At 42.3% G+C, this 15,216-nt stretch overlaps 1 long non-coding RNA gene across 1 annotated transcript; it reads left to right on the forward strand.

Annotated features, from left to right (window-relative positions):
• Nucleotides 1-10,331: 10,331 nt before the first annotated feature.
• Nucleotides 10,332-10,881, forward strand: LOC123724604 (uncharacterized). The gene is made up of 3 exons (XR_006757141.2): nucleotides 10,332-10,460; nucleotides 10,540-10,626; nucleotides 10,831-10,881. It is a non-coding gene; the product is annotated as an uncharacterized LOC123724604 (long non-coding RNA).
• The last annotated feature ends 4,335 nt before the right edge of the window (nucleotides 10,882-15,216 follow it).

Raw genomic sequence — 15,216 nt, forward strand, 5'->3', positions numbered from 1 at the left:
GAAACAATAACAAAACCGGACGCCCTGCCTCTGTTTTGAAAAAAAAAAAAAAAAAAGTGTTTAGTATCCAAATCAGAATCACAATTATTCGGCAAATACATTTGCATGCACAGGAATTTGACTCTGTGAAAGAGTGCTGCCACAATAAACAGAATTTACAGACAAACAATATACTGAATATATGGTACTATCAATAGGGGGCGGGGGTATATGGGACACCATACAGGAAGGTATGATGACTGATATGTTTGGCAAGGTAGCCCAAGCACGAGCAGACATGTTGATAGGTACACTATCTATATCGGCTGTGAATGACAATAAAAGATGAAAGACAAGTGCAGTGGTGGAAAATGTAGCCTATTGTCATACTTGAGTAAAAGTAAAGATCCCTTAACAGAAAATGACTAAAGTGAAAGTCACCCAGGAAAATTCTACTTGAGTAAAAGTCTTAAAATTACTTGGTTTGAAATATATTTAAGTATCAAAAGTAAACGCTAAAATATACATAGGTATCAAAAGTAAAAGTCTAAATCATTTCAAATTCCTTACAAACCAGACAGCACCATTTTCTTGTTATTTTTATTTACGGATAGCCAGGGGCATGCTCTCACCCTCAGACATAATTTACAAACTAAGCATGTGTTTAGTGAGTCTGCTGGATCAGAGGCAGTAGGGATGACCAGGGATGTTCTCTTGATAAGTGTGAATTTGATTTTTTTTCTTCCAAATATAATGAGTACTTTTGGGTGTCAGTATGGAGTAAAATGTACATACTTTTCATTAGGAATGTAGTGAAGTAAAAGTATAAAGTTGTCAAAAATATAAATAGTAAAGTACAGATACCTACAAAAACGACTAAAGTAAAAATACTTGACAGTACTACTTACAGTTGAAGTCGGAAGTTTACTTACACCTTAGCCAAATACATTTAAACTCAGTTTTTCACAATTCCTGACATTTAATCCTAGTAAAAATCCCCTGTCTTGGGTCAGTTAGCATCACCACTTGATTTTAAGAATGTGAAATGTCAGAATAATAGTAGAGAGAATGCTTTATTTCAGCTTTTATTTCTTTCATCACATTCCTAGTGGGTCAGAAATTTACATACACTCAATTAGTATTTGGTATCATTGCATTTAAATTGTTCAACTTGGGTCAAACGTTCCGGGTAGCCTTCCACAAGCTTCCCACAATAAGTTGGGTGAATTCTGGCCCATTCCTCCTGACAGAGCTGGTGTAACTGAGTCAGGTTTCTAGGCCTCCTTGCTCGCACACGCTTTTTCAACTCTGCCCACACATTTTCTATAGGACTGGGGTCAGGGCTTTGTGATGGCCACTCCAATACCTTGACTTTGTTGGCCTTAAGCCATTTTGCCACAACTTTGGAAGTATGCTTGGGGTCAATGTCCATTTGGAAGACCGATTTGCAACCAAGCTTTAACTTCCTGACTGATGTCTTGAGATGTTGCTTCAATATATCCACATAATTTTCCTCATGATGCCATCTATTTTGTGAAGTGCACCTGTCCCTCCTGCAGCAAAGCACCCCCACAACATGATGCTGCCATTCCCGTGCTTCACAGTTGGGATGGTGTTCTTCGGCTTGCAAGCATCCTCCTTTTTCCTCCAAACATAAGATGGTCATTATGGCCAAACAGTTCTATTTTTGTTTCATCAGACCAGAAGACATTTCTCCAAAAAGTACGATCTTTGTCCCCATGTCCAGTTGCAAACCGTAGTCTGGCTTTTTTATGGCGGTTTTGGAGCAGTGGCTTCTTCCTTGCTGAGCGGCCTTTCAGGTTATGTCGATATAGGACTCGTTTTACTGTGGTTATAGATACTTTTGTACCTGTTTCCTCCAGCATCTTCAGAAGGTCCTTTGCTGTTGTTCTGGGATTGATTTGCACTTTTCACACCAAAGTATGTTCATCTCCAGGAGACAGAACGCGTTTCCTTCCTGAGCAGTATGATGGCTGCGTGGTCCCATGGTGTTTATACTTGCATACTATTGTTTGTACAGATGAACATGGTACCTTCAGGCATTTGGAAATTGCTCCCAATGATGAACCGGACTTGTGGAGGTCTACCATTATTTTTCGGAGGTCTTGGCTGATTTCTTTTGATTTTCCCTCTCACGCAAAGAGGCACCGAGTTTGAAGGTAGACCTTGAAATACATCCACAGGTACACCTCCAATTGACTCAAATTATGTCAATTACCCTATCAGAAGCTTCTAAAGCCGTGACATAATTTTCTGGAATTTTCCAAGCTGTTTAAAGGCACAGTCAACTTTGTGTATGTAAACTTCTGACGCACTGGAATTGTGATACAGTGCATTATAAGTGAAATAATCAGTCTGTAAACAATTGTTGGAAAAATTACTTGTGTCATGCACAAAGTAGATGTCCTAACCGACTTGCCAAAACTATAGTTTGTTAACAAGAAATTTGTGGAGTCTTCAACTGCAAGTACTTTACACCACTAGACAAGTGTAATATTTGCACATTGTTATATTAGCAGAACACTACAGTACTTGCTACAGTTGCTACAGTACTATGTGCATGATGGTTTATTCTACATGGAAGTATTACACTTGATAGAAATCAAAACACTTTGTTTAGAATATCTACTTAAATTCTGAAATTGCATTCCCCATCTGTTTGATTACATCGAAGGGACTTAACCACCCACTGGAGACTTGAAGACAGATCCTCATGCAGAGAGCTGTGCAAATGGACCATAGAAATGCCATTCTAGTACTGGTTAGACAGTTGAACATTAAACAAAATCATATGGATTAATATCAGTCTAAACAAGGTGTAGGTTAGAACACACATTGTTTGAACTTGTAACAAGACTGCATGGGATTATTACCAGTAAGACTCGGCGCATCCAATGGCAATGTCCACAATAGGTATAACGCCGGGAGCTGCTTGCTGATGTAACAGCTCCAATGCAGTCACATGCTGACCACAGCAAAATAAATGTACACATACAATGTTATTCAATCATTGCACCCACACTGCTCACGCGCCTCAGCGAGCGTCTGCATGGCCAGGCGCTAAAATAGAAATAGGTTCTATTTGTGACGCTCAATGCACTGCAAGTCCGGCCTCTCCCATGTCCTCATTGGTTTTTAGGAGCATATACATGGGTATATGTATATGTGCCATCTCCTCATTGGTGTTTAGGAGCATATTCCATGTCCTCATTGGTTTTTAGGAGCATATACCTATGTGCCATCTCCTCATTGGTGTTTAGGAGCATATTCCATGTCTTCATTGGTGTTTAGGAGCATATTCCCACGTGGGTGATTGAAAGATGAACTGACGTCCACACTCCAGTCAGTTGTCGTAATGCACGTTAAAGTTGGTTGCCAACCGCCATATAAAGTCCAAAGAAGTAAAAAAGAAGCCTGAGGAGAGATGACGAGAAAGGAATTCGGTTTACTGTTTTATCTGTGGATTAATTGTCAGAGTAGAGGACCTTGTACATTTCAGGTAAAATAACATCCCAATGTTTATATCACCGGACAAATTAGCTAGCAACAGCAAGCTAGCTAGCTGAATTTCCATAAATGTTTCATGCTTTTCGACTTGTCCCCAAATTAATATAATTGGTTCAGAGTTTGTTTTGATATTTCAACCTGCGTGTCCTAGTCGTGTCTGGTGTGGCGGTACACAGTCAACATCCATTTTGGTCAGCATGCTACACTTCCGACATCGCAAAAATAAAAACAATGAGCAAGTTCATTTTGCATGACTAGTGCCCCGGGTGGGTGGAGATTTAATTTTACAACCAATGGAAAGGTCTAAAATGTGCAAACCTCGCCCAACCGGGGCACGGGGTGGTGCAAAACGAACTCGCCCATTGAAACTGATTGTCGGTTATTGCGGGTTAGGGTGGAATTGATTGAATATGGCCCTTAGACAATATTTTTTATTTGGCTTAGTGAACTCGGATCTCTACGCTTATTATTCTACTGAGGAGAGGAAAACCTGCCGAGGAAGAGGATGGAGTTGGTCTTGTTTTTGTCTGATGAAGAAGACACAAACCCCGCCCCCTGTTCATCCAAGACAGATTGGCCCTGCACCCGTCGAACGCCTCCATCCCTCACCTGTGCTAACACTTTGGTCACTTTTGAACCTATATACACGTCACCAGTGACCCATAACCCCATGTGAGAGTGCCCCTAGTGGACAAAACAGGCAAAAACATCTCTAGAAAGACAACGTATACACAGGTCAGAATGTCTCCTACACATTTGGTTTCCTCAAAGCAAGACTTCTGTGAATGACTAATTAACAAGTTAACAATAGCAGAAACAAATAATGAAACACTATAAGCTCATGTAATGCATTTTTATATTAGACAGCATTTCACAGCCTTGATTAAAGAGACAGTTTAGGCTCTGTCCCTGCACTGTCCCGGAAGTGCAGGTCTACATATTGCAGGATGTGGGCCACTGCACTGAGCAGAAGGATGTCTGTGTTCTCATCAACTTCCAGCTCATACGAGTAGTTCTTCACTGGGACAATGTAGGAGGTGGACATGCCAAGCAGAGCCCCAGCCTTGGTCATACACACACACACACACACACACACACACACACACACACACACACACACACAGAGAGAAGTCAGCTGAGGATGTTCACAGTAGAACTACATACATTCCAGATATTCAAATAACTAATGACTAACTCATCAATAAGGGGTATTATAGAGAGTGCTGTCTGCTAAATGTTTTCGTCATGGTCGGTTTACTGACACACCTGATCCACGTGTCAGCAATGCCACTTGATGCACGCCTGCAAAACACATTTGTTTCTCACGCTGTCAATTGACCTCAGAGTATCGACAGTTCTTACACAACAACCATTACTGCCATTGCTGAAACGCTTCCGCTTTTGCTCACCCAGGTCACTGATGTGTTCTCTGGGCTGTTGGCAGGTGGTGCCTAAGCCTTTGGTGTAGCTGGACACCTTTTAGAAGAATCCACTACAAGGACGACACCGTGGACCTTGTCTTTAAGGGACGGCTTCTTCAGTCTCTGATCTCACAGGCTTCTCAGGACTGAACTGTAGAGGATGAATGGGAATGAGAACATTAGCTTGGTTCGTCAAACCTATCAGCTGAGAGAGTATTGGATTATTCTCTACTAAGCAGAGGAATTTATATCAGGGGTGAGCAACTCCTGTGCTGTCCTGTGAGGCTGCCTGCATTATTATGTTCCAACCCAGCACAAACGCACCTGCTTCATAATAGTGGTTTTAATTGCAGACCATGATTAGGTGAATCAGGTGTGTTAGAGGTAGCCTGGTACAAAAGCCGACACACACTGTGACACACTTTCTCAACCCTGATCTATGTAAATGTTGACTCCCGATACCTGCACTGTGTCTTAAGGCGTTCTCATACATCGGTTCAGTTTGCTCCTAGTAGAACTCGGCTAGGCGAAGTGAACGTCTGTGCTCACATACTCCCTTAAAAGACCTTTGCTTGAGAAACGAGGGATGTTACTGTTTGTGCCTTTTTGTAAGTTTGGGGCAATTATGTTGCATGAGAGATGGAATCCAAATCTTTCGCCGGACATACAATTGTAGGCCTACTCACATTGTAGGTCACTCACAGTCCTCTGTGTGGCCATTTCCCACAAATCCCAATAGACAATGCAGTACATTTGGGAGCCTAACACAGAACCCAAACCGGCTCCGCGCATGCGCCATCGTGCATAAATTTATGTTGTCCCCCTACACCAAACGTGATCACGACACGCAGGTTAAAATATCAAAACAAACTCTGAACCAATGACGTTAATTTGGGGACAGGTCGAAAAGCATTAAACATTTGTGGCAATTTAACTAGTTAGCTTGCACTTGCTAGCTAATTTGTCCTATTTAGCTAGCTTGCTGTTGCTAGCTAATTTGTCCTGGGATATAAACATTGAGTTGTTATCTTACCTGAAATGCACAAGATCCTCTACTCCGACAATTAATCCACACATAAAACAGCCAACCGAATCGTTTCTAGTCATCTCTCCTTCCAGGCTTTTTCATTTTTGAACTTATATGGTGATTGGCATCTAAACTTTCATAGTATTACCACGACTACCGGCAAAACTGTTCATCTTTCAATCACCCACGTGGGTATAACCAACGAGGAGATGGCACGTCGGTACCTGCTTCTATAAACCAATGAGGAGATGGGAGAGGCAGGACTTGCAGCGCGATCTGCGTCAGAAATAGGAATGACTTCTATTTTAGCCCTTGGCAACGCAGACGCTCGTTGACATGCGCGAGCAGTGTGGGTGCAATAATTGAATAACATGGATTCCTAAATAAATTTTGCAACGCTTGCTCACGTGACGCGAGCGGAGTGGTCAGCCTGTTAAGGTAATGCTGCCTTTGTAGACTGTGACACATCTGAGGTTGAAATGGTCTGATGAGTTTGTGCACAACGTGTTGGAAGGCAGTTCCTCTGTGAGACTCAGTTGGACCAACAAACACAGCCTACTTCTCCCCAGACAAACCTCAAGCAGAGTGTACGAGGGAGTCGGATCGAAAGCTTCCTTTTCATCATCTCACAGAATCGAGCACTGCATCCGGCCATGAAAGTGACAACGAGAATCATGTTTTGCTTGTCAATCATACTGAATGGTAAGTACATTTTACGATAACAATGGTTAAAGATATTAAACATTTGATATAACCTCATTGAGTGTTTTGTTGGTTGTGTTCCTCATTTAAATGCTTACTGTCAGTTACAATTGTCCTGGTACAATCCTTCAGTAACCGTGACACTGTTGCGGTGACAGTTCAGTAGGCAAATCAAGACATTATGAAATGGAATGCATTTTTGAATCAGAATTGACTTGAGGAACTAGTTATTAGGGCTTGTATCTGGACCGGGCCACTGTCTGTAGCCCTATATGATTTGCCTCCTGTGACTTTCTACAGGTGTACGTTTGGGAGAGTCCCTGGGTGTATCACTGAAGAGCTTATCAGTGAAAGTGGGCGAGGATGCCACTCTGGACTGCGCTCTGTCCACTAACTGTAGCATTGCCACTGTGAGCTGGTACAAGCAGAGACAAGGAGAGAGGCCTGAACTGGTACTCAGCTACCGTCTGACCAACACCTCCCGTGTGCACTACGGCCATGGCTTCCATCCCGACAAGATCACTGTCCAGACCAATGATAGCAGGCCACTTCACCAGCATCAGTTACTGATCCATGGATCTGAAGAGAATGACATGGCTGTTTATTTCTGTGGACTAACAGAAGGATTTGAAAGAACTGATTTGTAGAGATGAATGTGAGGTGTACTATGTAATAACACTGTACTGTATCTACAGGCTACTCTGTATTGGTCTTCCAAAGCAACTGCTAATAAACTCAAGTTGATGTTGTTTTGTTGTTGTCATGTTCTAAGAGTGCTGTATCTCCTGAGTGTTTTTTTTATGGGGTTTCATGGAATATTTATAGTGGGTTAACTAACATTTATAATGTAGACGGGAAAGGGAGAAGGGCAAAAACATATAGTGTAAAGTTAATTGTGGTTTACCACAGATAATTAACACTGTCAGAATCACCCCATACTCCAGCGTGGGCAGAACTGGAGAAGTCGTACATCTGTTTCAGACACAACCACTTGTGCCAACCGTTCTTTCCTGTTTTTCTATCCTCCTACAAACTGAATAACTGATCTACTTGTTTTGAGCCTGATATAGAAGGGGGCAACATGTGCCTTGGGAAACCACTCATGTTCCACCCAGATAGTTTTTCACAACATTTCCTCTCTGCACCAGTGTCCTTCCTCTATAATAACTTAGTTCTGAGAGTTTAGCTATTAACATTACCTTTAGAGAAGGTGGAAATAGGAATCTATAATTTATTGACATTCTCCTAATTAGTGATGAACTGACGGTTCTTAGAACCATTGGGCTAAATGCTCAAATGTTGTATAAAAGATATGAGGTGAAGAACTGCTTTTTGTTGAACGTCTAGCAACCCAAAGATAGCGTGTTCGAATCTCATCACAGACGACTTTAGCATTATAGCTACTTTGCAACTACTTAGCATATTAGCTAAACCTAACCCCAACTCTAACCTTAACCCTTTTACCTAACCTTTCCCCTAACCCTAATCCTAACCTTAACCCTTTTAGCTAACCCTTCCCCTAACCTTAAACCCTTAACCCTTTAACCTAACTCCTAACCTTAAGCCCCAGCTAAATGCATCATATGGGGGATGGTTTCTGTATTTTGAAAGTTACATATCTTGAAAGTCCATGTTTTGCTTGTCAACAATCAAGTTATGTCAACGATTGACAAATGAAACATACCAAAAGTATCGTTTTTGGGTGGAGTTTTCCTGTAATAAGTGCTGGCCTCAACACATTACAGAAAGAGATGAATTAACTGTATAGGAAGCTCTGGGGACAGGTCGTCTGCATACCGGGCAGCCAATAAAATGGCAAATGCAAACAGATCATCTTTAGCGGACAACAGTTCTTAAGGGGTTGAACAAAAAAATCTGTGCGATTTTGTTCATACTGGTTAACCGGCATCTGAGTTGTGCGGTTGCAATATCAACAGCCCCTTATCTCTGATATATCTTGGCATGCATCATTCACGACTACGTTTAAGTTGTGTGCTGCTCAATGGATATATAATGCACAATGTCTTAGGAAAGACTGTCTGAGTTGGCAATAGTCAGTATAGAAAATAGTCGGGCCCACAACCTGGACCTACAGGCCATGGCGAAAACATTTGCACACAGAAAAGGAGAACTTCAGGACACTAGAGGAGTCTCTCAAGTTGGATTTAATTTGATTTGATTTAATTGACCTTGAATATTGCAATTTGTGTAGGCTATTATCCAGAGTTCAGCAATAAATAGTTGTCCTCAAGCTGACTATTTTTTCCCTCATTGTTAGGCTATTTGTGTAACGACCGTCACAATGAGGGGACCAAGATGCAGCGTGGCACGTGTTCATGATTATTTATTTAAATCAGAACACTTAAACAAAATAATAAACAATGGAAACGAAAGCGCACAGTTCTGTCAGGTAAAACACAAAACAGAAAACAACTACCCACAAAACACAGGTGGGAAAAGGCTGCCTAAGTATGGTTCCCAATCAGAGACAACGATAGACAGTTGCCTCTGATTGGAAACCATACCTGGCCAAAACATAGAAATATAAACACCTAGAATGCCCACCCCATATCACACCCTGACCTAACTAAACAGAGAAAAACGTCTCTCTCAGGTCAGGGCATGACAATTTCATGTCATTTCTATTTTCAAAAGTTTATAAAGCCTCCCGAGTGGCGCAACTGTCTAAGGCACGGCATCGTGCCTTAGGATGGGATGCATGACTCGACCTGTGCCTCTCCCGAGCCCGTTGGGGATTTGCAGCGATGAGACAGGATCCTAATTGGATATTATGAAGTTTGAGGAGAGAAAAAAAAAAGTGTATAAATACCAGCTAAATGCGGTATGTAGTTATAAATAGTACACTGCATATAAAACAATCCCTATTAAGCTAGTGTTTTGAGGGTGGACTGATGATATTATTTGGCATTAATAGACTGGTTTTAAGCATAACTTCCTATCCAAGCTAGGAGAGAGCGAGAGGACGGCTCATGTCATGCAGGTTCATGTAGGCTATACAGGACAGCTCTATGTTCAAAACATTTATATTGGTAGCTGATTAGTATGCTGTTGCATCGAACATTTATTTTACAATGTGCAATATTTGAATTTCAGCTTAATTACTGAACAAGTAGGCTAATTACCTTAATGCCAGCAGTCTAAAAATGGCAGCATTGCCACAGCGTGTATAGCTTCGTCAAACATTAGGCTTAACATGAGAAAATGATGACCAAATAGGCCTATCAATAACCGTTTATCCATTAGCTAAAGCAAAATTAAGCCCTGGCACCACAGAAAGCCTATCATCGATTCATTCGATAGGCATGCAGGTGCATAGACGTTTCACAATTTCAGCACCATGGACAGCGATTGGTAGTCTATTCTTGTAAAAAAAAAAATGGGGGGGGGGGGAATTTGTAACATATCATGTTTTGCAAATTCGTAACATATTGTACTAATTGCAATTGGTAACATTTTGAACAAATTACAATTTGTAATATATCATACAAATTCAAATTCATAACATATGATACGAAATGGATGATGGATTTAATACATTCCAATACGAAACGTAACATGTCATACGAAATGGAGTGTCTCGGTTTTACATACGGAATCATACGAAATGCTCTGAGACCACGTTGGTGTGAGAGGAGAGAGCCGCATGATACTGGAGGACAAGACACCAAGTCCCTCAAGGGACTCAGGCAGTTGGCTTTTCTCCTCTCCAGAGCACCAACTGAAACAAACCACTCAGCCAGAATGAACAGAGCAGGACTATGTTTCACTTTACTACTACTGGGGTAACTTTCAGCTCAACTTTCAATGCAGATTGCACTTCATTCTATCTGCGTTCTTGCAGTATTCTGATGATAATGATAGTTATGGTTTTCCTCAGGTGTGTACATGGGGGGAAGCCCTCTCAAAAGGATATGGTGTTTAGTAGGGGCATCCAGCTCTTTGTAGAAGGTAAGCTGGAATTTGAATACCTTTTGCTGCAATGTGTATTTGAAGGCTAATTATTATTGACACATTCTCACACAAAGGAGCTCACAATTGTCTGTACTTCGATAACATTTGCTCAAGCGAGTTCTAAGATTTCTCCAAGTGTTTGGTTCGAACACCTTTTCAGCCCAAAGTCTTCATGCATGTTGACTTTCTTTCTCCTGTCAGGTTTGAACCCTTCTGATCCATCTGTACTCATCCTCTCCTCATTCGGGAGCGACCCTGGTGCTTCACACACACCTGTGCTGGTGTGTGTCCTCAGTGGTTTACACACACACCTGGTGGACATCATTTGGTGGATCAACAACACCGTGGTTACCCCAGAGAACAGTGTTGTTTGGAGTTCCAGGGGAAGCAATGGCACGTACACAGCTACTGGACTGTGGACTGTGTCTGGAAAGGACTGGATGCCACAGAATTACTACCAGTGTGGAACCAGACATGAAGGAAAGCTTTATATAAATGTAACACAGTCCTCACTTTGCAGGGATTTTACTTAATTACAAATGTTTGTTCATTTATCAAAAATGATCTGTACTTGACAGCCTCCTTTGCATTTAATGTACAGTCTTTAAACTTATTAAAATATGAATGCCATGATGTTTTTTTGAGTATTTTAGTGAAAGGTTATTTTCCTGGCTGCTATTACTATATGTTGACACAAGAGGGCGCTCCCAGCCTAAAGTTGGAGGAGATGTGGTCGTGTTGTGTGATGGTAAAATTCTTATGCAGGGCATCTCTTTTACACACTCACCGACATCAACTGACACAATGTTTCTCTCTCAAGCTGTTATATAAATGGTTTAAAAAACAGCACTTCTTAATCAAGCACATGCTGAATTGTTCAAATACGCTTTCATTGATTTTCCAATTATTGTTTCCTCTCAATCATAAAAAATATGTAATTTATAAGGTTGTGATATCATCATCTATAAAATACAAAAAGTTAAAAAGATATAATGTATAAGGTTGTGATATCATCATCTAGAAAATACAAAAAGTCTGACATCCACTTCTTTATTTTGCCCTTTGTCCTGCTTGTCTGATTCCTATGAATAATTAACCATAACACCCCAATTGCCAGTATCAGCCAATGACCTTGCTGTTGGAGCTCAGCTAACTACTTGCTGTGTTAGGAAAGTCAGCAGATTTGGGCTACTTGTTGAAAAACCCTGGAGATATGAGGAAGTGCTGAGTGGGAGATAGGATGGGGAAACGTGCACGTCGTGTGTGTTGTCTGTCCGTGGCTTGTGTCCAATTTGTAAGGCGACAAAGACAACCTCACCGTACTGTATGTTCCCGAGCAGGAAGTGACAGGGCAGTGGATGTGCTGGATCGGTCAGTTTACATTAGAGGAACGTTGTTTTGGCAGTAACCTCCATCCAATTTATCTTACTGTCACGTGCAGCCTGCTGGTTTCACAATAACTCTAACGTGACCAGGGATTTGGGTGCGTCTTCTGACACTAAGTCAGTAGATTCTAATGGCAAATCGATGACACGCATCCCAAGATATAGCGCAAAGACACATCGTTGAGTGAACTACTGGTGAAGCGTGTTGTTGCCCCTATGTACTGATCTGTGGTCAGCTTTTCCTTTTACCTCCGAAAGGCCATGGTCAGGATAGGAGTGGGGTAATCCGATCCTAGATCTGCAGGTGGTCGTGTGAACATCAGTGTCACTGCATCTGGGTTGTTCTAGGGAAGGTCAGTAAGCACATATAGTTCTTCTGGTTTGTCTGACTCAGCAAGAAGTACCTTTTCTGCTCAGCCCTCCCTGATTGGCTGTGGTGATGAGAGCTATGTACTGCATAGCTATGGGAGTTGTAGACGGAGAGGGAAAGGGAGGGAGGGGGTTATAGACAGCTAAACAGGGAGCTATGTCGACTATTTAGCCGTGTGACACTGCAGTCTTTTACGACTGGCTTCTCACCCTACTCACACACACACGCTGAGAAGTCACACACACACACACACAAACGCGCGTGCACACATGTTACGCTCACTCCCTATCCCAAGGCTTGCCTGCCCTATTGGAGGCAGTGGCGTTTTCACTACGGAGGGAGAGGGTTTGCCCGTGGCCTCGTTAACCTAAAGTGCTGAGAGGATGGAAAGGAGACAGCGGGATCTGTATGATGCCAGTCGGTGGTCGGACCAGGGAGAAAATTGAAACAAAGGCCTCGTCTTTCTGGCTTCATTAAAGGGCTGATTTAAACTGTAAAAGAGACAGTTCGATGTTTTCGACAAGACGTGGGCCTTTGTCTGCAGTTCATTACATCAATCTGCTGAGATGTCCTAGCAAAACAAACAAGCAACATTTTTCATTTTTTCAGAGGAAAGTTCCCGACCAAAATAGCTATGCTAAATAGCCCCCCCCAACCCCCTGGCAACCTTCCAACCCCCAGTGAAGATAAGGATGTATTCCCTTTCATAGGTTTAGATTATGCAGTGCAATCTCAGGCGTGTGTACACGAATAGTGAGTAGAATGAATGAGTAGTGAGACATGCCGCAGCTGAGTGTGTCGACATGCGACTGCTGATGTCAAATGCGGTTATTATTAGCGGCCCTCAATAACAACAGTTGTCGGACTCCACTGGCCTGGCTGCCTGCAGTCCTGCTCTACCATTTGGGCTCTTGGCGTTTGACAGCTGAACCCTGTCTGTGTGCCTGTGAAGCTGCAGTCATGTTGTTCAGCTGCAGAAGAAGTCCTCCCAGAGTAGAGGAATGTAGTAAACAAGATACCAGCCGTGTTTTAAGCCTGAAAGTCAGTATGATTGGAACCGGTTTTGTATTAAGTGTGTTAGCAAAGGAGAGAGGAGAGATGTTAGTTAGCTCTGTATAAACCCCATTTTGAAGCTAGTTTATGCTCTATAACCTCTTGACCTCAATCCAACAAATCCTACTTATGAAAGCGCCTGAGTGGGGATAAACTCCTTTGACCAGCTCAGAGGAACTGGGGTGCACTATTTTAGTCTTGACCAAAGATTTGCAAGGGCAGTGTGTTGATGTAGTACAATGCATCACCTACAGCATCACCCACTTCCTACCCCCACTACCACCCACCTCATACCCCCACTACCACCCACTCCCTACCCCCACTACCACCCACCTCATACCCCCACTACCACCCACTCCCTACCCCCACTACCACCCACCTCATACCCCCACTACCACCCACTCCCTACCCCCACTACCCCCACTACCACCCACCTCATACCCCCACTACCACCCACTCCCTACCCCCACTACCACCCACCTCATACCCCCACTACCACCCTCTCCCTACCCCCACTACCACCCACCTCATACCCCCACTACCACCTACTCCCTACCCCCACTACCACCCACCTCATACCCCCACTATTTGAGAGTGGTTATTTCATCCAGTCCCGTCCCTCAGCTTTTTACCAAAACAGTGGGGGGGAAATGCTTTGTTATTGTTTCAACTGTCGATTGCCCCCTTTAAAGGATTATGGATCAATACACTAGTAAACATGGGTATACCATGATCAATTTCACAGAAAATAGGAACAGGTATCATGACTATACTGCAATCTGAAAACTGAATCTAGATAGGTTTGCCAAAGTATCAATAACCTCAAAATTCACAAAATACTGAAAATAAATGTGATTTAAACAGGATCATTGTGAGAGAATTCTAAGCCATTTTAGGGGTATGAACGTGTTTATGACGTGTTTACGAAGTCTTATAATGCATTATAATTGTATATAGTCTGAGTGGAAGATTGATGATTTCAGTTCACCCCTGGGGCACATCCGACATAACTAAAGTGTCAGATGATAACCACATGGGAAGTGTAAACATTTGCACAGTTTGCAATTGTTAATTGGAAGCCAATTGTGGTGTCACGTGCATCATACAGGTCATCGGAGCTACTGTGGAATTTGTCCAATCACTAGAATGCCCTACCTATAAGTCCAGCAAACACCTTTTTGAAGTCTGCATTCTGAGAATCGTGTACACCAAACGATGCATGAAACATGGAGAGGGGGCGATATACACTGTAACGGTCTTTGTCGTCCTCAGATGAAGGGGAAGAGAAATCAGACCAAAATGCAGCGTGGTAAGTGTTCGGCATTTTTAATGATAAAACTGAACACTAAATCCGACAAGCAAAACAAAAGAACAACCGAACAGTCCCGTCAGGTGCAAAACACTAAACAGAAATTAACTACCCACCAAAACCCAAAGGAAAACAGGCTGCCTAAGTATGGCTCCCAATCAGCAACAATGATATACTGCTGTCCCTGATTGAGAGCCATACCCGGCCGAAACAAAGAAATACCAAACATAGAAAAAAGGACATAGAATGCCCACCCCAACTCACGCCCTGACCAACCAAAATAGAGACATAAAAGGATCTCTAAGGTCAGGGCGTGACATACACTTTTGCATTCTAGGAGAGTTCTACTCTAGGAGAGCAAATTATTTTCATTGGTCATCTCATGTTAAGTTCACAGCTGGACAAAGTCATTTCTTTGTTTTGGACATTACAGTATGAAACAAAATGAACTGAAGCGGTTATACTCTAAT

This window comes from Salmo salar, chromosome 10, assembly GCF_965601325.2.
Source record: "Salmo salar chromosome 10, fSalSal1, whole genome shotgun sequence".
Taxonomy (NCBI): domain Eukaryota; kingdom Metazoa; phylum Chordata; class Actinopteri; order Salmoniformes; family Salmonidae; genus Salmo; species Salmo salar.